Source organism: Halichoerus grypus, chromosome 6 (assembly GCF_964656455.1).
Source record: "Halichoerus grypus chromosome 6, mHalGry1.hap1.1, whole genome shotgun sequence".
Classification (NCBI taxonomy): Eukaryota; Metazoa; Chordata; class Mammalia; order Carnivora; family Phocidae; genus Halichoerus; species Halichoerus grypus.
The window spans coordinates 62,806,973-62,829,621 of NC_135717.1; the positions used below are offsets into that span (position 1 = coordinate 62,806,973).

At 40.7% G+C, this 22,649-nt stretch overlaps 1 pseudogene; it reads right to left on the reverse strand.

Annotated features, from left to right (window-relative positions):
* Positions 1-2,813: 2,813 nt before the first annotated feature.
* Positions 2,814-3,265, reverse strand: LOC118542656 (nucleoside diphosphate kinase, mitochondrial pseudogene; annotated as a pseudogene).
* Between the last annotated feature and the right edge of the window lie 19,384 nt (positions 3,266-22,649).

A 22,649-nucleotide genomic window follows, 5' to 3' on the forward strand; every position in this document is an offset into this window, starting at 1 on the left:
CCTGAGCCGAAGGCAGCCGCTTGACCGACTGGGCCACCCAGGCGCTTCATAAATAAAATCTTTAAAAAAAAAATCATTTGTAGCAATTTGCATTAAAGACATTTTAAACTGTAAGCTTATTTTAAAAAATAAATTAATGCTCATTTAAAATGCAGAATTACCTTAAATACGTTGGCTTGAGGAAAAAGTGGGAGCCAGCATACAGCTCCTTTAGGTATCAGTAGTTTATTCCTGCTTGGTTTTTCAAATTCACTAAATTGATTTTGGGAAGAAAAGTTTGTCTTAATTCACTCTGTATACCTGATTAAGTTTTTTTTTTTTTTTTTCATGTTTCACCGTATTAACATTTATGCAGAATGCAGAATGGATTTTGGAAGAGAAGAAATTGTAGTGTGATGAAAGTTTGCTGACACAGTTTTCCCCTTTATGCCCAAGCTGTGTTGTGGCCCCTGTGAGGGAAAGGAAATATATTGGACCAATTTACCATTAGAGCAGAGAATATCGTCGTTGAGCAGTCTATGCCTCAATTTTTAAGAATGCTTAATTTGTGCCCAAGGTCCTTATGGCCTATAGAATATATTCCATCTTTTTATTTCTTCATTTGATTTTTTTAAAAAAAGAGTTACATTAGACTTTAGCTTTTTTTTTTAAACCAAGACCTTTCCTTGTGCTAATGATTATTTTTACAAATTCTCTTTAAATAATGATAAGATTTATTTTCAAGTCAGTTAGAAAATTTTCAACTTGAAAACAAACCATTTCCAAAGATGTCTTTGAACTCAGTCTGACATCTGAACTTTCTTTTTTAATTTGTTCTTGGCATTGTTAGCTCTTGTGCATTCCCTGGGCTTATTAGAGCATGTGAAGCTCTTACGACTTTCAGTTAATATAATAAAATCTGTTAATGTAAATTTATCTTAGTGTTCTGCATGTGTTTGCTGATTCTGCACACTTGAGTCATTCAGATCTAAATATAAAAAAATCATATTTTGAAAGTAAGGAACTAAATGATCCTTTCCAATTATGTTAAAATACTTAAGCCTTTGGATTTAGTTTTAGTCTAGATTAAAGATCTCTGGGAAATATGACGCTGCATGCTTTTCATTTTCCTTTGAGAGATAACCTAGCTGGTTTATAACATATGTGAAAGTGGATTTTCTAGCTGAATGGGCTATCGTGAGATTTGGGCAACTCTAGTGAACAAAATGGGATGAAGGACAGATATTGTGGACCATACCTCTTACTGGGTCTAAAAATATATCCCTGGTCTGTTTAAGTAAGTACTCAGTTTGAGCCTTTAAGCATGATTTGAAGAGTCTACTGTTAGAATCCCGATAGTTCTTTTACCTGCCTAACCCAGTGTAAATAAATATTTATTAAGTGTTAGGTAAGAAAATCATAATCTAGAAAAATAGTCCATGTTTTCCAGCTAATTTTATATTTTTACTTGAAATCTCTTACGTTTTTAATTATAAGTTTAAGTAACAATCTGGGTTACTTTACTCGTGGATTTGCCCAAGTAAAATTGAGGGATTTATCTGCAATCTATTTTTGTATCATGATAATTCATCCATTGGAAGCATGTTTGACATGCTGAGGATGAAGTGGTGTCTTCTAACGAAGACTCCCAGAATAGAATCACCGTATTAATAAACCCACCCGTGAAATCCATTAATTGAGCGTTGTTTGTCAACTAGTCACAGATCATGCCTGTGTTGACACTTCTCAGTCTTTAAATTTCATTAATTCCTGGCTATTGAGCTCATTAGGTGTTGTTAGTAGAACAAAAGGGTAGTAAGCTTTGAAAAATGATAAATGATGGTTGTTTACTTAAATTCCAAAAGCAGAGTCTTTAAAAAATACCTTTATATGAATTTTAAAGACCCTCTAATTGACATAATAATCAATTAACAATCAAATCTGTCATCACCAGAACAGCTACTACTACTTGATTGATTTTAACTAATAGATACCAAGCAACTGATGGCCCTTAGTACAAATGGGATGCCCCTACAGAATAGACTGTTTGGCTAACATATTATGGATATTATTGCAAGATTTTGTCCTATTAGTTGTCAGTCAAAGAGAAAAAAAAGTGGGGCGCCTGGGTGGCTCAGTCATTAAGTGTCTGTCTTCGGCTCAGATCCTGATCCCAGGGTCCTGGGATGGAGCCCTGTATCAGGCTCCCTGCTCTGCGGGGAGCCTGCTTCTCCCTCTCCCACTCCCCCTGTTTGTGTTCCCTCTCTCGCTGTGTCTCTCTCTGTCAAATAAATAAATAAAAATCTTAAAAAAAGAAAAAAGAAAAGAAAAAAAGTAAGAGTTTTTCACAAAATACCTATGAGGGTAGGGTCGAAGTGGAGCTGAATTTTTTTTCTTTTTCTTTTTGCGAGAGGTTAAGATTTATTTCTACTCTCCAACTCTTACAGCTTTGCATAAAGTCCTCATTCCTACCTCAGAGATGGCAGAAACTGTAATAAGCAATCCGCCCCCCCCCACACAACACATGAATTTTAATGTCCCTCCCTTTGGGGGACGGGAGGTCACACTACACACTTTAAGAGACATTCCAAAGATTGTCTGGCACTTTAGTACAGAAAGGGTTTGGTCTAATCTCTTGCTGACTTAGGATACTAAAAGGAACATAAAGTTGGTTGCTCAACCCCTCTGGGCTGGGGCGGGGCAGGAAGTGGACAGGGAGGTGGTCTGGGACAGATGGGCAGACCATGGGAGTGGGCTCAAGTTCTTGTGACACAGGTAGTTGATCCTGGGTGGCTGCTGAGGTGGCTATAGATGCTCTGGTGGCCTTCGTCTGCCTACTCCACCAGCTCACTGCTCTGGAACTACAGCTGGTGTCCCTCTGGGCCCCCTCCATGGAGTCACTGGCATGGCCCTTGAGGTGCAGACCACGTTGGGGCTTTTCCAGACCATGGCCACCACAGGGTCGGAGCTCATGTAGCTGATGAGGCTGGATAGAAGGGCTTCCTCTGCAGCTCAAGACAGTGCTCGGCAAGGATGTTCTCTGGTGCCTGAGAACCAGAGCACCTTCATTTCCACCAGCTTGAAGCCCCTTCTCTCAAAGCTCAGGATAATGTCTACAGGGAGTCACCGCTGCACCCCCTCTGGCTTCACCACAACAAGGGTCCATTCCCGCATCCAGGAGGGCCCTCCTGAGCTGGGACGCAGAAGCAGTCTTGGCCAGGCGCCAGGGGCCCCGTGGACTGCTCAGCAGTCCTGGCAGTGAGGCACACCCCAAGAGGCCACCCATGACCCCCTGCCTGTGAGCTACTGGCTCTGAACTCTTTTTGTGAACACAGCAGAGATAAAATTGGTAATAGACATATTTTCCTGTAACATTTACCAATTAGTTGTTGTCCAAATGAATACATGAAAATAAACTTGTTATATTCCAGCACTATGATTTTTGTGAATTGGCATATACCTGAAAATTTAAGAGAAGTATTCATTTATTCAACAGATATTTGTGTAATGAAGTAGGAGATGAGGTTGGAGATGACGGCAGGAGCCAGGCCTTGTAGTGTCTTGTAGGCAACCACAAGGAGTTTGGGCTTTAATTCTAAGCAAACTGGAAAGCAATTGAAGGGTTTTAAACAGGAGAGTAAACAAATAAAATATTTGATTTACTGTGTAAAAATATCTCTGGGCTGAGTAGAGAATAAACTGCAGTAAGGCAAGAGTTAAGGGCTTATGGCAATAGTCAAGGCCAGAAAGGATGGCAGCGTAAATTGGGGATGGGTCAAGGGCAATGGAGAGAAGTTGGCAGTCTCAGGTTGTATAGTCTAGAAGCTGGTAGTTGAGCAAACAGAGAATTTAAACTCCACTTAATACCTAGACCTTCCTTTCTTAGATGAAAGATGATCTTGCCTCTCATTTTATTCTTCAACCTGAAGTTTTGGAAAAAGATCTACAAATCATGCTGTCTCATCCATTCTACAGTTAAGTGTCTGAAGAGAACAGTATGACTGGGCATGCAAAACAGAACAGAACATACAGACCACTAAATATTTAAAAATGGTGTCCTGACAGAACTATTTAAAGTTTCAGGTGAGTGGTTTTCAGTGGAGAGAGCTAGGTAAAGCTTTCTCCCTGTTGAATGACCCAAGATAATTGTTGGTGAGAACACAATTCCTGTATCACTGAAGCCAATTTTCTCCTGAGTGGAGATGCAGTGGGCAAGGAGGTCACACAGGGTATGGGAAGGCAAACAGGTGACGTTGAGATTGTCTAAGCAGCAGTCCAATATTTGGGCCTGTCACCAAATGATTTGTGATTCTCATATACATCCTGAAAGTTCAGTTTGGTTGAGGAGATTTTTGATTTGAAGCTTTCAGGAAATGATTTAGTGAGGGTGGTTTGGCTGAGGAGAGAAGCCATCACTTCTTCTGTGTTCTTCCTACTGAGTGTTTAGCACAACACCAGTACAAGGAGGCACTCCATTTTCTGTGAACACGTTTTTTTCATCTATTTGAGGATATAACAGATAAACATGCAAAAGCAATGAACAAAATAGCTTGAACACTGAGAATTTCAATATGGTGGAAAGAGCATAGACTTTGAAGTTAGCCATAACTTCAAACCCTGCTTCTTGCTCCGACCAACTGCATGATCTCAGACAAATTACTAACCTCATCATCTTTTTTAGTTTTATGTGAAGGAAAAAAAAAATGGAGTTTTTTTTTTTTCCTTCCAGTTTGCTAGGATTAAATAACAAAAACCTGAATGGATTTTTTTTTTTTTTAAAGAAAGAAAAAAGAAAACTGTGAACAGTAATGGTACTTAATGCATATTCTGAGATTCAAGAAATAAATTTTGAATTCAGAGCAAAACAACAACAACAACAACAACAACAACAAAAACCCAGCATCCTCATGTTGAAGGAGTTAGGATCATTGGTAAAAAAAAGATAAGAAAACAGTTAGCATATCCATTTGTTGTAATTGTCTCAAGGTTGGAGATGAATGGGAGTGTTAGCTTTCCTGCTATTGAATAATCAGACTAGAGAAGCCTAAAATGGGCAAATTGTGCAGTACAGGCAAGTGTAAAAGGAATTAGAGAGGGAAAGAGGAGTGTAGGCTTTTAGTAAAGCTGGAAACTATTAGTCTCAGAAGGCTGATCAGAATGTGGATAAGCATGTGGGAGAAGGGTGTGACAGGAAACTGGAAATATCTATTACCTTTCTCCTGCACTGAAATTCTCTTCCCTGGCCAGCATCCGGGCTCATAGGGCCAGCCAAACCAGATGATCTTTCTGTGTTCCTTTTCCTGGTTCAATTTCTGCAGGACTCTGACTCTCAGCCAGAGTAACTCAAAAGGTCTCTGCTTTCAGAGCAGGTTTCCTGCCAACTCCTGTCTCCACATCTTCAAAATCAAGGTAGACTCTTACGCTGCCAAATGCACTGGGACAAAAAGCAGAATGACTCCGATTTCTGAGAAGCAACAATACATACAGAGGGCCTCTCTTCCCCGGTGAAGCATATGGCATGCTTTGTAAAATAGAGAGATCTGGAAATCGGTGCTTCATCTTTAAGGACTGAGAGAACTCAGAATCTAGGCTAAGGGGCTGTGGATATGTGAAATGAGATTACCCTGAGATTCAAGTGGAAAAAATCCACCCATTGCAGGTTGGTGATGAGGGACGGGTGGTCTGTGAAGGAAGGGCAACACTACAGACGGTTGCTGTCAGGAAATGAGCAAAGTAAATGAGTAAATGGCAATGAACAAAATAGCTTCAACACTGAGAATTCCAATATGGCTGAATGAGCAAAGTAAATGAGCAAAGGTGGAACCTTGTGCACAGTGTGCGTTCAGTGAATGTGAATTATTGTCTCCAAACAGTGTTTCCTGATTTGCCTAGTGATAAAAAAAAAAAAAACCACGTGGAGGGCCCTGTTGAATTTGAAGATTTCCGGGCCCCTCACCGAAGATTCTATTTCAATTGGCCCATAGAAGGGTAGGGAAAGTGGAATTTGTATGCTTAGCGAATGTCCCAGAATTCTTTCGGTTTCTCTTGGTTTAGAAAACGCCACCTTAAAGCAATGGTTCTCAGGGTTTGGTTGTTCCCCTAGGTACTCCACCCTTAGAGTCCTGGGTGGGAGTGAAGAATCTGCATTTTTATGATTCCAGGGTAATTCTGATACCCATGGTGAGGGAAAGGGGCTTGCCTCCCTCCCCTTAAAATAAATGTCTCCTTAAAGAGACTCACAGACTTCTTGTCAACTATTCCCAAACTTTGGTTCTTGGCCCAAATATCAAAATTATTGGGGTCTGGAAGGGGAGGCAGGTGAGTATCTTTCAATTCCGATTCCTACGCTTATCCTGCTGAAATTCTTTCTCAGTACGTTTTGGGTGCGGCCTGTGCCTCTGTGTATTTTCCGTTTCCTTAGGCAAGTCTGTGGTGCACCCTGGTTTAGGACCCATTAGACCTTAGCCCAGAGCAAGGCAGCTTGATTGGTATTTACATACCTTAGGAAAAAAATGTGTCAATTCAGAGTGGGATTGGTCCTTGGAGAAACACAAGGTTAAAAAAAAGAGAGGCCCAAAGCAAGTGAAGAGCCTCAGCCAGGGCTCCTGCTGGCTCATTCCGGCTTCGAGGTTTCTAGATCTGCCCCCTCTCTGGGGCTGCCTACATCAGCCAGTCCAGATAAAAGAAACTGCCATTCAGGGCCTCACTAGGGCTTTCTTCCAGGTGGGCCTAAGAAGTCCCTCCTGTAGGGCCCTCTGTTGGGCATATACCCACGGGCTTCACAGCCTGTTCCTTTTGACCTTAGCCTGGGATGTAGCTTCTGGATTCCCTGATCTCTGTCAGTTCCCTCCTGTCAGCCCTCATTGCCCCAAACAGCTTCCTGATCCAACTGTCCTTCGGTGAGCCTGCTAGCCCTCCCTGCCCCCTCCAGAGCTCGCGTTCTGTGATCAACACATCCCCTTCGGCCTCCAACTATCTTGGACTGTTTTCTTCCCTTTCTTGACTCTACTGCGACCTTCTCTTGTTGGGGCTATTTATTCCCTCTTTCCCTAAATATCTCACAGTCAGGATGAGGGGAACAGTATCCTTTGTGGTCCTCTCCAAAGCCTTTTCAAGGTCATGGGTCCACAGTGGGGGAGGGGGGGCATCTGTCTTTCTCCTGGTTCTTAACCTATCACCTCAGCTCCTGATTGTCTTAGGAGATGGAAGAATAAAAAAAAAAAAAAAAAATCTAAGAAAAAAAAAAAGAAAAAAAGAGAAAGAGAAAGAAAAGAAAAAGAAGAGAAAGAAAAAAAATTTAATCATAAATTATCTGTTTTACAACTAAAGAAGAAATCAAGAAAACTGTGATTATTACCAATTATTGCACAATTATTACTTTTTGGTATATAGAAGAAGGGGATGTAAAAACCGATTATCACACAATTATTACTTTTTGGCATATAGAAGGGGATGTTAAAACTGATACACTCTGGGGCGTCTGGGTGGCTCAGCTGGTGAGTCTCTTTAAGGAGACATTTATTTTAAGGGGGGGACTCAGTCAGTTAGGCGTCTGCCTTCGACTCAGGTCATGATCCCAGAGTCAGGGTCATGCATCTCCCTCTCCCTCTGCTGTTCACCTCCCCACCTTATGTGCTGTCTCTCCCTTTCTCTCTCTCTCTCTCTCAAATAAATAAATTTAAAAATCTTAAAAAGAAAAAAAAAAAGGAGATGGCAGGATCACCTTACCTCCTGAGCCACTTGATTCCTTGATGGTGTGAAGGATGTTGCATGTGTCTGAGCACATCGAGTGTCCCTAATGTGTCCAATAGGAGAACAGAAGTCGCCTGAGGCAGAGGGATTATTAGGCCAGGTTGAATGAGCAGTACTGAAAAATGCACAGAGGGGCATGGGGAAGCCTGCCTGAAACATTTCTCAGGGGCTACTTATTTATATTAAAAAGCAAGCAGGCGGGAGGCCTAGGTGAGTCAGTTAAGCATCTGCCTTCTGCAGCTCAGGTCATGATCCCAGCGTCCTGGGATCGAGTCCTGCATCTGGCTCCTTGCTCAGCAGGGATCCTGCTTCTCCCTCTGCCTGCCACTCCCCCTGCTTGTGCTCTCTCTCTCTGACAAATAAATAAATAAAACCTTAAAAAAAAAAAGCGAGCAGGCATTAGTACCTCATATTCAGCTTATGAATTACCACAAAATTTACCTATTATGTTGTGAAAGAAGTTAAGTTTTTAGATATAGAGTAATCCTCAGAGTTGGGGACAAAGGGAGAGGTCAGGGTGATCAGCCCTGGATGCAGTCAATAAAGGAATCCATTGATGTAGAGAATTCACAGTGATCAAACGAACCAAAAATTGATGTGATTAAAAAAAAATCATCACATGCTGGCAATTCTAAATAATATTAGTAATAAAATGTGCTTCTCCTAAAAAATCAATTCTGAACAATTGCTGTGGTTCTTGTTGAGTTAACTGTGGCATGAGCTTCCAGTGAGCACATTCTCATTACGTACCCTTCAATCGCCATTGCACTATACCCAGAAGTTAATTTGGAAAACTTCCGGTTATTCAGTGGGCGCTCTATGTGTTTTTATTCACAGAATACACTTATGGAGGTTTGGCATCTCTGGAGCTAGCTTGAATGGCCTTGGAGAAACAAGCCGTGTGGTATTTCATATTCCTTCACTTGACAGTAGGCTTAAAATAGTGATAACACAGGCATTGTGAGGACAAGAAATGACTTACTTCAGATCTGTCATTCTCTGTGACCTCTTGGGGTTTCTACTTGCATTAAAATTTTGAAATTGTGGAAAAGAGCATGAACTGCAAGGTGCAGTATTTTTGTTTGGTAAGCGCAAGTTTCAGTGTCACACGTGAAATATTTTGTTGAATTTGAATATTATCTTTAAATTTGAAATGTTTAAAAATTTAATCATAAATTATCTGTTTTACAACTAAAGAACAAGTCAAGAAAACAGTGATTATTACCGATCATTGCACAATTATTACTTTTTGGCATATAGAAGAAGGGGATGTTAAAACTGGTACACTCTGGGGCGTCTGGGTGGCTCAGTCGGTTAAGCCTTCAGCTCAGGTCATGATCCCAGAGTCCTGGGATCGAGCCCCACATCGGGCTCCCTGCTCAGCAGGGAGTCTGCTTCTCCCTTTGCCCCTCCCCCCGACTCGTGCTCTCTCTCTCTCTCTCTCAAATAAATAATTAAAATCTTAAAAAAAAAAAACCAAAAACCTGATCCACTCTGATTGTCCAATATGGATAATATACTAGATGTGCCACTGGTTCCTCAAAATACCACTGTTGGCTTCAACTAAAATATAACATGTTAATCAGGGTAGAGAGAAAATAGACATTATAACCAGCTTTTTGTCTCCTTCCTCCCATAATAATTCAAGACAAAGCAAAGGACTAATGAAGACCTCCAAGTGTGCTTTGATTTGGGACCTATGCGTGTGTTTCACACACCAAAGGACTTTGTTTCTTGACCCTTTGGTATTCCAAAATTTGCATATGTCTGTACAATGGTAATTTCAGGAGGGGTTGCCTTTTAAATATGGTATACATGTGGAGGGGTATTTTAAATTTGTTGATTATTCATTTCATGGCAAAAAGGTTCCTAATCATTTAAAAATAGGCATATATTCCTGGCATTGAGCGGTACAATTCAGGAAGTAGTGCCAGATACTGCCACCAAGTTTAATTTCAATAGTGAGGTGTTTTGCATGTTCTAATGGCAACACTTAGTGAAAGTTATTTTGGAAAATTAAGCTCTTGGATAAGCTATTTGTGAATCCCTGGATGTCCTGCTGGCCAGGACTACTGTCTCAGATGGGTCAAGCTCTCACTCCTTAGGTGCCATTTGACCTCCCCTGCGTGCATTCATGCAGCCACTGAGAGTGATCATCTGTGATACTTAAATCCTTTCCTTTCGCTTCTCCTCCTCTCCCCTCCCCCTCCTCCTTCTCCTCACCACCCATCTGCCTTTTTGTCCTCCTCTTCCCATTTCTTTACCCCATACCAAAGGCTTATGGTTCAATTCCCTTGGTACAGTCTCATAAATTAATTTGTATATGATGCAATTCCATGGTATTTGGCAAGTCACAATATTTTGGTTTCTATTTTCATTTTACTTGCACAGTTCAAGAAACACAGAATGTAGGATTAAGATCAATGCATGTAACATGTATTGATTATGTGCATGCTTTTGCAGAGTAGACTGACCTTAAAAGGTATTTGCTTTGGGATTTTGCCAAAAGCATACTTCTGATTCTCTAGGGTTAACGAAGAGTGAAACTGTCAGAGCACCAAAAGTCAAAGGGTTTTTCTACTGTCCCCTTTGTTTTCTACCCAAAACCATGTTAAGCAATATCTAGATATTACTCTCATTGGTTTGGGGGCATCGACAAATGAGATATTTCTTTTTTTTTTAAAGATTTTATTTATTTATTTGACAGAGAGAGACAGTGAGAGAGGAAACACAAGCAGGGGGAGTGGGAGAGGGAGAAGCAGGCTCCCCGATGAGCAGGGAGCCCGATGCGGGGCTCGATCCCAGGACCCTGGGATCATGACCTGAGCCGAAGGCAGACGCTTAAAGACTGAGCCACCCAGGCGCGCCAGACAAATGAGATATTTCTTCATAAAATCTTGGAATAATCCCAAACTCTTATTTACTCGGGCAAAAGTGGATACGAAGGAATTTGCCTGCAACACACAGCTGGGCTCTATGACCCTGAGTGCATTTCTACTCCAAAGGGCAGCAGTGTTCTACCCCTTACCACCTCCTCTAGGATAGAAGATGTTGAGAAGACATTCAACCATGGCTCTCTTCCCTTTGGAGGCATGTCCGCCGGCCAGATTTTCTCTAATAACTACCCTAATTGGCAAAGGTGCACACATTTTATGTGACAGAAAAATTCTTACGGGCATTTTGCAAACATAACATGTTCTTCTCTTGCTGCAATATTTGTCTTTTGGGAAACAACTTGCAGAGCCTTGTGGTAAGTTGCTTAAGAGTATTAAAGTTTGTTAATTCCATTTTTTTCTCCCTACCATAGAGGCGGAAAAAAGTCTGATGAATATCAGGGTCCCTAGGCTCATACAGGGGCATTGGACCAAAGGTCTTCCAGAAGAGCAGTATTTTACTCTAAAATAAAAAGAATTGGCTTACCAGAACTGGATCTTGACTGGAGTCCATGACAATTTAGAGACCAGAGTCCAAGGGGCATCTTTGGCAGGGCTGCAGGATTCTGGAGAGCCCTCTAAAAAAAAAAAAAAAAAAGACTACACTGTGTTTTGTTTTGTTTTGTTTTTGTATATATATTTCATCAGTTTTTCAAATGCTTCTCTGACTTTCTAAAATGATCTTGTGCAGCATTCCAGAAGCTAAGGTTTGCTTCTCAAATTATATTAAAATTAATTCCTTTTTTTTTTTTTTTTTATGAGAGAGAGTGTGGGTGGTGGGGAAGAGCAGAGGGAGAGAGAGAGAATCTCAAGTAGACTCTATGCTCAGCCTGGGGCCTGACTCAGGGCTTGATCCCAGTACCCTGAGATCGTGATCTGAGCTGAAATCAAGAGTCAGACGCCTAAGCAACTGATCCACCCAGGCGCCCCTGAAATTAATTCTTAATAGGTACGCCATTGCCTAATTCCATCTTTCAGGATAGAATTTTTCAGAGCCCATATGTATCTATCACCCAGCGCTGACAAGCATGTGGCCAGCCCTCTTCCTCTCTTATCCAATACCTCCTGCCCCATCTCTGTTATAAAGCAAGTCCCAGACAGCACATTAATTTATTGAAGGGAATGTTTAAAGAAATAAAAATACAGGGGCGCCTGGGTGGTTCAGTCAGTTGAGTGTCTACCTTTGGCTCGGGTCGGGTCCTGGGATCGAGTCCGGCATCAGGCTGCCAGTTCAGCGAGGAGTCTGCTTCTCCCTCTCCCTCTGCCTCTCCCCCCAACTCGTGCTCTCTTTCTCTCTCTCTCTCTCTCTCTCAAATACATAAATAAAATCTTAAAAAAAATACACTTCTCTGGATGAGAATTATGATCCCATGTTGCGTATATATTAACAGTATCTTGGAATTTTTGGAAAGCACATCCGTGTGTGCCATGTCATTTAATTCTTAAGGTAATCTTTGACATGCAAATCTTTATTCCCACGTTAGAAATGAGAAAACTATGGCTTTGACAGAGATTGTCATTTCTACCCCGTTACAAAACAAATGCTTACAGAGATGGGGCTGTCAGATCCCAAGTCTTGGCCGCCTCTTTCCTGCACACCACTACCACCTCACAGACTGGTAGTTGTGAATGAACTTCAGCCACATCCTTATGTGAGAGAGAGAAAGGGAATTTCAAGTGGTTCATGCATTTTACAACCTAATCTTCCATTAGTTTGGAGATTTTTGGAGCTCAACATCCTTAGATCAGTAATTGTGTTTAGTCCTGTGTTGTGTAATTGACTATCAGGACCTTGTAGGAAATTATTCTTACTATGGACAAAACACTAGGTTTGAATCAGGTTAATATGTAACTAGCACATTTTCTGTCCTGGGGAACTTGGTTCCCTTCTGTGTGCTACAGAGAATTGATACTCTGACAGTTCCTAAATGCGGTGTTTATGCATTTATTTTGTGCTTAAACTTGCTATGTGTTAAGGGGATACCAAGATGAGCAAAGCAGATCCTGGCCTCAGGAAGCTTACAATCTAATGGGATGGACAAATAGATAAATAAATATTTGTAATACTTGTCAAAATAATTATAGATAAATTTAGAAGCTCAGAAGATAATAAAAACTATTCACCGTTTATGAATGACTTCTCTGTTAAGAAATAGGGATGTGGGGCACCTGGGTGGTTCAGTCGTTAAGTGTCTGCCTTCAGCTCAGGTCATGATCCCAGGGTCCTGGGATCAAGCCCCATATCGGGCTCCCTGCTCCGCGGGGGAGGCCTGCTTCTCCTTCTCCCAATCCCCCTGCTTGTGTTCCCTCTCTTGCTGTCTCTCTCTGTCAAATAAATAAAAATCTTAAAAAAAAAAAAAAAGAAAGAAATAGGGATGTGTGTTGTTTATTTTAATGCTCCAACACACACCTTTAAAGGCAAATATTATTAATCTGAGCTACAGCTGATGAAGTGGAGGTTTGTATATCTGGTGATTTGGGCATCTCGGGTGAAGGGAGTAGCCTCAGACAAGCGCCAAATGAGCAAGGAGTCTGGGAGGCAGAGAAACTTCTCCGGTTCAGGTATCAGGAAACAGTGAATGAAAAGGTCAAAAGCATTTTCAAGGCCTCTTATCCGTAATGATAAGGAAAGACACTGAGTGGATATGTATTGTCAAGTGTAAGCGGAACAGGGAAAGTGTGGTTTCAGTGGTGTCTACTGATCAGTGAAGTTCGTATGGACCTTCTGAGTGATGATGTGATTATTTTGGGGGAGGCCATGGCCTTAGAATGCATAAAACTCTGACTCATGCTTTTTATTTTCACCCATGGTTCTTTCTTTTTTTTCATTCTAGACTGCGATCAGCTCTCTGCTATGAGCAATTTGCTAGCAGCTGAACTTTAGTTAAGACCTTGTAAATCCCCTATACAATTATATTACCTACAAAGAATAATTTGATAGTGAGTTAAGCCAATGGACATTTTTTTTATTTCATATTGTTTAATCATCTCTGTTCCAGGTGGCAGTGGCTTAAGCAATTTGTTTTTATCATCCAGGTGTCTCTTTGATTACTTAAATTTGATTGGTAGGTTTTCTAACTTAAAAATGAATCAAAATGAAGGCAGTGAAACTATTCTATAATAGTGGGTCCATGTCATTATATATTTGTCAAAACCCATAGAATGTACAACACCAAGAGTGAATCCCAATGCAGACTATGAACATTGAGGGATAATGATGTATCAGTGGAGGTCCATCAGCTGTAACAAATATACCACCCTGGTGTAGGATGCTGACAGTGGGGGAGCGTATGCATGTGTGGGGGTAGGAAAATCTCAGTAGTTTCTGCTCAGATTTTCTGGGAACCTAAAACTGCTCTAAAAAAGAAAGTCTATTAAAAAATTAATACAAGTAGAGAAGCGATGAAAGCCAGAGCCTTCTGTCTAGGTAGTTTCATATGGGAGTTCAGAAGCTGGTGGTAAAGGTGGGGGTTACTGTGTCATAGTGCAATGGGGGGCGGCAGGGAGCCAGGGTTCTTCCAGCTGCACCAAGGTGGCGAGAGGTTCCTCAGAACTAATAAATTCTCTTGTGGTGTGAGAAGAGTCAGCCAAGAAGAACATGACAGAGGAGAGATCTTAGAGTCAGAAAGAATGTTATAGAATTCTAGAAGTGTGGCATTCATTGTCCTGTTCCATCCAGAATTGATGCAGAATGAACCCTCACTTTCCAAAAAGCCCTGTAGTGATGTCTTCCCTTAAGAGTACATCTTGATTTTGTCATGAAAGTTGGCTCCTAGGCCATTTTAAATTTTTACTTTAAAGTTCAAAACGCAAACAAAAACATGTATATCTAATCTAATCAAATCTGTCAGATTCTGCCAAGTATCTCAATATTTCGTTAAAAATCATGGCAGCTAAACATCTATCTCTATCTCTAGATAGATAGATGTACAGATATATATAGATACATATCTCCCTGGCATAAATGTGCCCTTTTGCTCTTGCAAGACTGTTTGACTAAGTACTCTCTACCATCACTTATTCTTTCTTCTCTAAACTCACTTGTTTTGAGTTTGCTTCTTTATTTTTACTGAATACTTTCTTTTGACTCTTCGTATTAAAAGCCGTAACACACACACACACACACACACACACACACACACACACACAAATCTTGAAAAAAAGCAATAACACTGTATCAGGAATTGGAACCAAGTTTCTTTGATATTCCTATATCGCTGGTTTCTGGAGACCTCGTGGTCCCTGATCTTGTATATCTTCATTAGCCACAACATAGTTATATTTGTTTAGGGTCCTGGTTCCTGGGTCAGTCATTTTATTTCTTTAAAGAACTATATGACTTGCAATTACAGGAAGGGACTAAGTGAGTCAGGAAATGAGGATTCCTGATCAATTCTTCAGTCACTTTCCTGGAGTGTTGGTGAAGTCTGTGAAATCTTCCTTGCATAATTCTTATCATAAATCTGGAGTTGCCCAGATCAATCTTACCAAGTAGGAAAGAAAACTGGTATGATTCTGTTTGAGGGGATAAAATAACTAAGTATCTTGGATTCAGCTACTGTACTTCTGTACAATTGTATTGTATGTTGAAATTTACTATCTCATTTTTTTTAAAGATTTATTTATTTGTTTATTTTGCAGAGAGGGAGGGGCAGAGGGAGAGAAAGTCTTAGACAGACTCCGTACTGAGTAGGGGTCTCCACGTGGGGCTCTACTGTGGGGCTCAATCTCACAACCCTGAGATTAGGACCCGAGCCAAAACCAAGAATCGGGCACTTAACTGACTGTACCACCCACGCACCCAAAATTTACTGTCTTAAGAGAAATATGGCTTCAGAATTTTTTTCTTGCATCTCAATCTGCCAATCACAGAGAAATTCAGTAAATGCCTAAGAAACTAGGTATGATCACCTGTGCCCTTGAATTTTTTTTTTACTTCCACCATAATATTTTATTAAATTTTTTCCATGCTCCATAAAATATTTATGATGTCTATGTCTTGGCTGTTTTACGTTGCAGAACTGTATGATTTCTAACTGATGCTCTCTTGTTAATCCATTGGCAAATATTTACCTCTATTCTGTTCAAATGGAACATCCTGGAATTATTTGATACCTCAAAATATAATATATTTCTTTGGGTGTTTAAAAGATTATTAATGATCTCTAAAATTATTGTTTGTAATTTAATCTTTCAATTAGTTTTACTTGTTAAGTCAGAAAGTAAAGCTACTTTCTTCAAAAAATAATTTTTTTAGGAAATCAGAGGTGTGCCCTATGATATATGAGTGTGTATCAGTAAATGTTACCTAGCTCCCTCAGTTATTTGCAGTGGTAATATACAACACACTTCACAATCTATAGGGTATGAGTACCAACCAAGGAGAACAAAGCATTGGTCTTAGAACCAGAGAAAATTATGGGATATCAAAGAGAGGGCTCCTGAGGTAGTTGATATAGCTGTACCAAGAAGACCCAGCTAGCCATCTGTTCTATTGTTGAAGAACTGTGGCAAGAGTCTAGATTCCATCTTGATATAGGTCAGCCGAAGGAAGGATTTACAATGCATTCTAATAGAGCAGCATGACACTGAGGAAAGTCTTCAAAATCAGAAAGGCCAGTTTGGATTCTGCTTTTATGGCTTGTGTGGCCCTGGCTTTGAAATTTCTTTTCCTCTGGGTGTGAGAGTTTCCTTCATTTTAAAGGAGCATGGCGATATCCTCCATGTAGGGTTGCCAGATGGTTACAGCTAACATGGGTTAAACACAGTCGCCAGCCCACAGGAAGTGAGCGGTCACTGAGAGGGGTTGTCACCATTCCCTTCATTTCTGTGGCCCCATTCTTCTGGGTTGCTCTTTCGTTCTTGGAAAGCCTCTCCTTGGGCTCTTCATCTTCTGTTCATGTCTTGAACACTAATGCTTCCCAGCTGCCTTCTGTTCTCTTTGTGCTCACTCTTTGCACTGATCTCATCCAGAACCCTGACTTTTGCCCTAACCTCAGGAACAACTTCCTAGCCTGAACCACTTCTTAGCATTTCTCTTGGGCTCCAAATCCAACTCGTTACTAGGAATTTCTGCTTGAATATCTCCCAGCTACCTCAGACTCCACATGTCCGCAACTGAACTCACTATCTTTCCCGACACACACTCTCTCGTTGCCTCTCCTACCTGGGTTAAAATAGCGCCATTCACTTACTCTCATAAGCTAGAAAACTGAGGGTCACTTTGAACATTCACTACCATTTTTATACCCAAATATGTCATCGATTCCTGTCAATATTGCCACTTAAATATCTTTTCATCTCTACCATCCTAGTTCGGGCCCCATTCTTTTCCTGCTATTAACTAGCTTTCCCCGTTTCCAGCATCAACCCTCTCCAAACTATTCTATGCAAAGACAAGATAATTTTCTTTTTGATACTACTTTCTTTTAAACTTTTAAATAGTACACTGGACTGTGCTGTAAGGTTAAACCCTAGCAGTTTTTGAATGCTTGATATGGTGAGATTGAAAATAAGCAGCTAATGGGGTGCCTGAGTGGCTCAGGGGATTAAGCCTCTGGCTCTTGATGTTGGCTCAGGTCATGATCTCAGGCTCCTGGGACCAGCCCTGTGTTGGGCTCCCGGATCAGTAAGGTGTCTGCTTGCTTAAGACTCTCTCTTCCTCTCCCTCTGCCCCTCCCCCTGCTCGCTCATTCTCTCTCTCAAATAAATAAATAAATCTTAAAAAAAAAAAAGAAAAGAAAAGAAAAAAGAAACAGCTAAGATCTGCCCTCTGACCTGCACTGGGCAATGGATTGTCCCTACACTGTGTTGATATAACAGAGGCCGACCAGTCGTTGGTGACTGACTTTTGGTTGATTTCATTTTAGAGGACATATGGTCAAATCACATACTTCGTTGAGGTTATAGTTTCTCCTGAAATAAATAGATAGATGTCATCCTAGGAGTGATCAATCCCGGAGCATGAAACTTGGACAGTAAGCTGAGGTGAGGTAAAAGGCTTTTTTCTCTTTAATACCAGAATTTCCTTCAGTCTATACTCTGAGGATTTCAGGGCATTTCCGGCGAAGTAACAACAACGGCTACACCGGGGAAGCTGGGAGCAAACCAGCCTTATTAGAGACCAAGGATATGCCCTGGGCATGCACAGTAGAAATTCTGCCGGTGGTTCTTCCTTTCCGGTGTTCCCAAAACTACAGCGACACTCGAAGTTATAGCCTGCTTTCTGCTGAACTGTGGGGAAACAAGGGAAAGGGTCCGTTTGATACTTGCGACAAAATTAAATGACTAAATACATGCAACTAGAAAGGCTAGACAGAGCTAAAATAACCAGTAAGTAAATATTGTTGAAATATATTCACTGCTCAGTGAATTGAAGTCAGCAGTAATTGAAGGCGAGTACATTGTAGCAGACAACTGGACCCTTTTCAGCACTGATGGGTCTTTATTTACTTGCACTACGTGTTTTATAATCCTGTGTGTGGAAATAATTGAATGACCTTTAAAAGGTAAAATCTTCTCTAGTTGTTTGATTTTCAGCTAGATAACAATCCTCTGAGAAAACAAGCTTTCATAAACAGTAGGTGGCCATGTTTCTTTGTTTTTGATTTCATTGTTCTGAAGCCTTTCACTGTTGACTGTCATTCACAGGTTTTGTCGACTGGGGGCACTTTCTGTGGATAGCAGCGCCCCCTGTCCTCTTCCCACCAAGATATTTCAATGTTGCCTTGGCTGGTGATGTTGCTTTGGCACTTGCTGTTGATCCATTATCTTGTGTAGGAACTTGCAGCTCTCCAATTTAAATCTATCTTGTTAATGCTTCCTTGTTCTACTCTTGGAAAGTAGATCTGAGATTTACTGAGTCTCAAAAGGCATTTTTATGTACCAATTATTTTAGCCTAATATCTTTGAAGGCAGCAATTAACATAGTATATTTAAGTAGCTAAGTTAAAAAATATATATATCTAAGTTTTTCCTCTGCATATCCAGGCCTCTGAAATGTCACTGATCATGTGTATCCCATGCTATTTAGATCATGGGGAGGAGGTGTTTCAAATTAAAGTAAAAACAAATTCAGACTTTCCATTCCTAAAGTTAGTTTTATTTTATTGTTGTATAACAGATTCACGTGGGAATCTGCTTCTGTAAATTACCTTTAGTTTCTTAAGAATACTCTTCTCACAGAGTTAAGCTAAGTATCTTTTCAGCCTTTTTCTAAATATTTGCATTTATGGATAGGAAATGGAAATATTTTTAGTTTTTGTAGCACCAACATTATATCTGAACTTTTTATAATGGAACAAAATAGACCAAGATAATGTCTGTTTTATAAATTGTTATACAATTATAAATGGTTTTATACTAATTGAATTAAATGTACACTAATATTTAAATATTCATGTACTGCAATATTTAAATACTTGTTTTCTTCTAAGGCCCAAGATAATGGGGTGTTTATACCACTAGATCTCCAACTTTAGTTTGTACCCTGATTGTCTGGAAAATCCTGGCTCCTATCCTGATATACCTCAGGGCCCTCAAGAGGGCCAAGAATTCACCTTCCTAACAAGTTTTTAGGTGATGCTGATGCTTCTGGCCTGGGGAACCCCACCTGGAAAACCACTAGTTTAAACATTCAGAGGGATGCTTTTCATAGGGCTTGTCTGGGTACCGGAATGTTTCTGTGGCTGATAGACACAGACAGGGACTTCTCATAGGTGTTCCAAATCTAAGTCCTTTGGTCTTACATCTCCACTTAATTTCATGATCTTTGGAATTCTGGCCCTAGGGATGGGAAGAGGGCTGATGCCATTAGCCCCAAATCAGCTATGGGAGAGTAGGCAGGAGTAGAAGAATGTGTTAGTTTAGATTTGTATGAGTTGAGTTGGACATCGGGGTAGAAGTGTGCTAAAGGCAAGAAGAAATTATGGACCAGCACTCAGGAGCAAGAACAGGGCTGTAGAGAGTAGGAAACTAATAACTTACTGATGACCTAGTGGTTCATGCCTTCCCTGCCTTGTTTCACTTAATCCCCCCAAGTCTCCCGAGGGTAGTCAAAAAGTATTCTTATGTTTATCAATGGGGAAGGAAACTGAGATTTGGAAATTAAGTAACTTGTAATTAATAGTTGGGGACCCAAATTTGAACCCCAATTGGTCAGTTTCTAAACTCTATTACATTTGTGGATGAGAGAGTTTGAGAAGGGAAGGTAGGCTTTAGTGTCTTATCCTGCAAAAGGATCAGGTAGCAAGAAGGCTGAGAAAGGTCATTTAGAGTTGCTGTCTGAAAAGAAAGCCTTTAGTATTTTGATTGATGGTGTAAGTCCCTCAACTGTGGAGGGCAAGGAAGAAGAGGCAATGAATGAAGACCTGCTTTTTGAAGATTGGTTTTAAAAGGAAAAAGACAAGAGAATCATATTTTGAGGATTAGGGTTTTCCCTAATATATATAGGCACCTGTTATGGACTGAATGTTTGTGTCCCACCCAAGTTCATAAGTTGTGGTCCTAACCTCCAGTGTGATGATATTTGGAGGTGAGACCTTTGGAAGGTAATTAGGTTTTGATTAGGTTATGAATATGGGACCTCCATGATGGAATTGGTGCCCTTGTAAGAAGAGGAAGAGAGAGATGTCTGTTTCTCCATGTACACGTACCCAGAAAAGTCCATGTGAGCACACAATAAGAAGGTGGCCATCTACAAGCCAGGAGAAAGACCCTCACCAGAACTGGATGATACTGGCACCCTGTCCTTAGACTTCCAGCTTCCAGAACTGCGATGAAGTAAACGTCTGTTGTTTAAGCCACCCAGACTTTAGTATTTTATTAGAGCAGCCCCAGCTAAGACAGCGCCCATGCAAATTGGTGGGTTGTTTATTCAGACATGGTCCATTAAAAGGTGGCTCAGAGGGTTTTGAATATATGAAATTGGTGTCTCTTGATGTCTGTTCCCATCCCTACTTCTGTTGGAACACTTACAAACAAGCAGGGTATTCCAGTCTTGTCAGTGTTCTCCTGCCAGATACGCTTAATTATGTAACTGGGTGAGGTGTGCATTGCCTCTTACATAAGAACCGGTTTTTCTGTCGTTTATCAAACTAGATTGGGCTACTTCTCTTTCGCTCGTGTGCATGTGGTATGTGAGGTGGGGAAGGTGGTGTTAAAAGCATTCCTTGAATGGCTTTCACTTTTAGTTTGAGCTTCAGTGCTGAGGAGCTAAAGTTCTTAACACTTAACACTAAGGAAACCAACTCTATTATATTTAGGTGTCTGCAGTGTTTAGAGAGCTGTCCAAAATAAATGAAATATCAAGTTATTGATTCATATGGGTCAGTCCCTTCATAGAAAAGAGTGTAAAATGTTCTTTCCTTTCTGCTCTGAACTCATTTTATCTTTTAATTTTGAAGTAACAGTAGAGATGACTTATAAATGACTACAGATTTTTTTTTCTGCAGCAGGACTAAAAAGATTCCTAGCTGATTTATTACTGATCTCCCAAATATGTAACAGGTAGAGCCAGAGAATGAAAAGCGTAGTAAACATGAAGCTAGTGGGGCTGAACTTCTTTTTCAACCAGACAGAATATAAAATGACTAATACATCACCAAGATACTAATTAGTACCTAAGATAAAATGATATTGCTGATATCACATAATTTCTATGAATTGGAAATGATTTATGGGTTTTTCTTTTGTCTGAAGAATAGTCTAGCTGAGGTTTTTAAATGGCTAGGAATTCTCCCTGAGGGTAAACATGAAGACTGTGTGAAGCTATGCTCTTCTTATTCTTTAGCAGTTTGAGGTCTCAAGAGTAGACAGAGACTCAGATTTCCCCCAAAGTCAGCCCTGTGTGTAGGTGAAATTTAATAGCTATCCACAGAAGATGAGAGAACCATCAGCAGCTTCTAAGACAGATATAGATATAGGCTTTTACAGCCCAATGGTGGCACTATCCTTCTTCTAAGTCACCTGGAACAAAAAGGTTTATAAAACCATAACCTTTTTGTGTCTTATCTGTAAAATGGGGATAATAGTAGTATGCACTTTATAGAGTTGTTATGAAGATTAACTATCAATGCATGTAAAGCCCTTAGAACTATACCCACCATAGAGTAAGCCCCCAATTAAAGTAATATATTTATTACCTAGCAGGGAAAATGGAATAAGTCCTCTTCCCACAGCTGTCAGCAAAGAGTTAAAAAAAAAAAAAAAAAAAAAAGCCTGAGACAACTCAGCCAGGTAAACTCAGCAGCGAAGGGGCAGATTGGAGAACACTGGTGCAGAAGGGGCCACCCATGATGTGGAGGGCACATCACGACCGAGATCTATCTTGCTTGCTTGGAGGGCCCTTCTTGTGGGGACAATGTCTCCCACTGGGTGGCCAGGGTAGACAGGGACAACCCTCTTAATTCCCTTTCCTTGAACTAGGTGTTTGCTTTTGGATTATTGTCATCTCTGAGCACAAGCTCCAACTTGAGCAGCCTTTGAAGGAAGCTACTTTTTCCCATGCAAAACTCAGGGTTCACTTTGAAGTAGAAGGGACTCTACTTCTTGCGCATTCTCTCAACTCTTGCCTTCGTTTGGGAAGACAGCATGTTGTTTGCCTCTTTAAGTATGTATGGACAGATCCTTTTCCGAACGGACCTCTCTAATCAAAGAATCACAAAGCCTCCTCCAGATATATATTTAGAAATGTTGCCATGGTCACTGTTTCCCGTTTGGGTGTCTGTCATCTGGCTACTGCAGCCTGCAGGTGAGACTCTTCCAACAGCTCATCACATATGTCTGCGCCAGTACAGTGGGGGGACGAAGACTCGGGAAGAATCCCTTGTTGCCATCAACAGTCTTGCAATTACAATTTTACTGTAATTGGACAAGTCCCTTGGCCTCCATGGACCTCCATTCCCCCCTTATGTAAAATGAGGGTGCTGGGTGAGCCTCTCAACTCCTTCAAAGTGTGATGTCACATTTAATACACATGACCCCAGT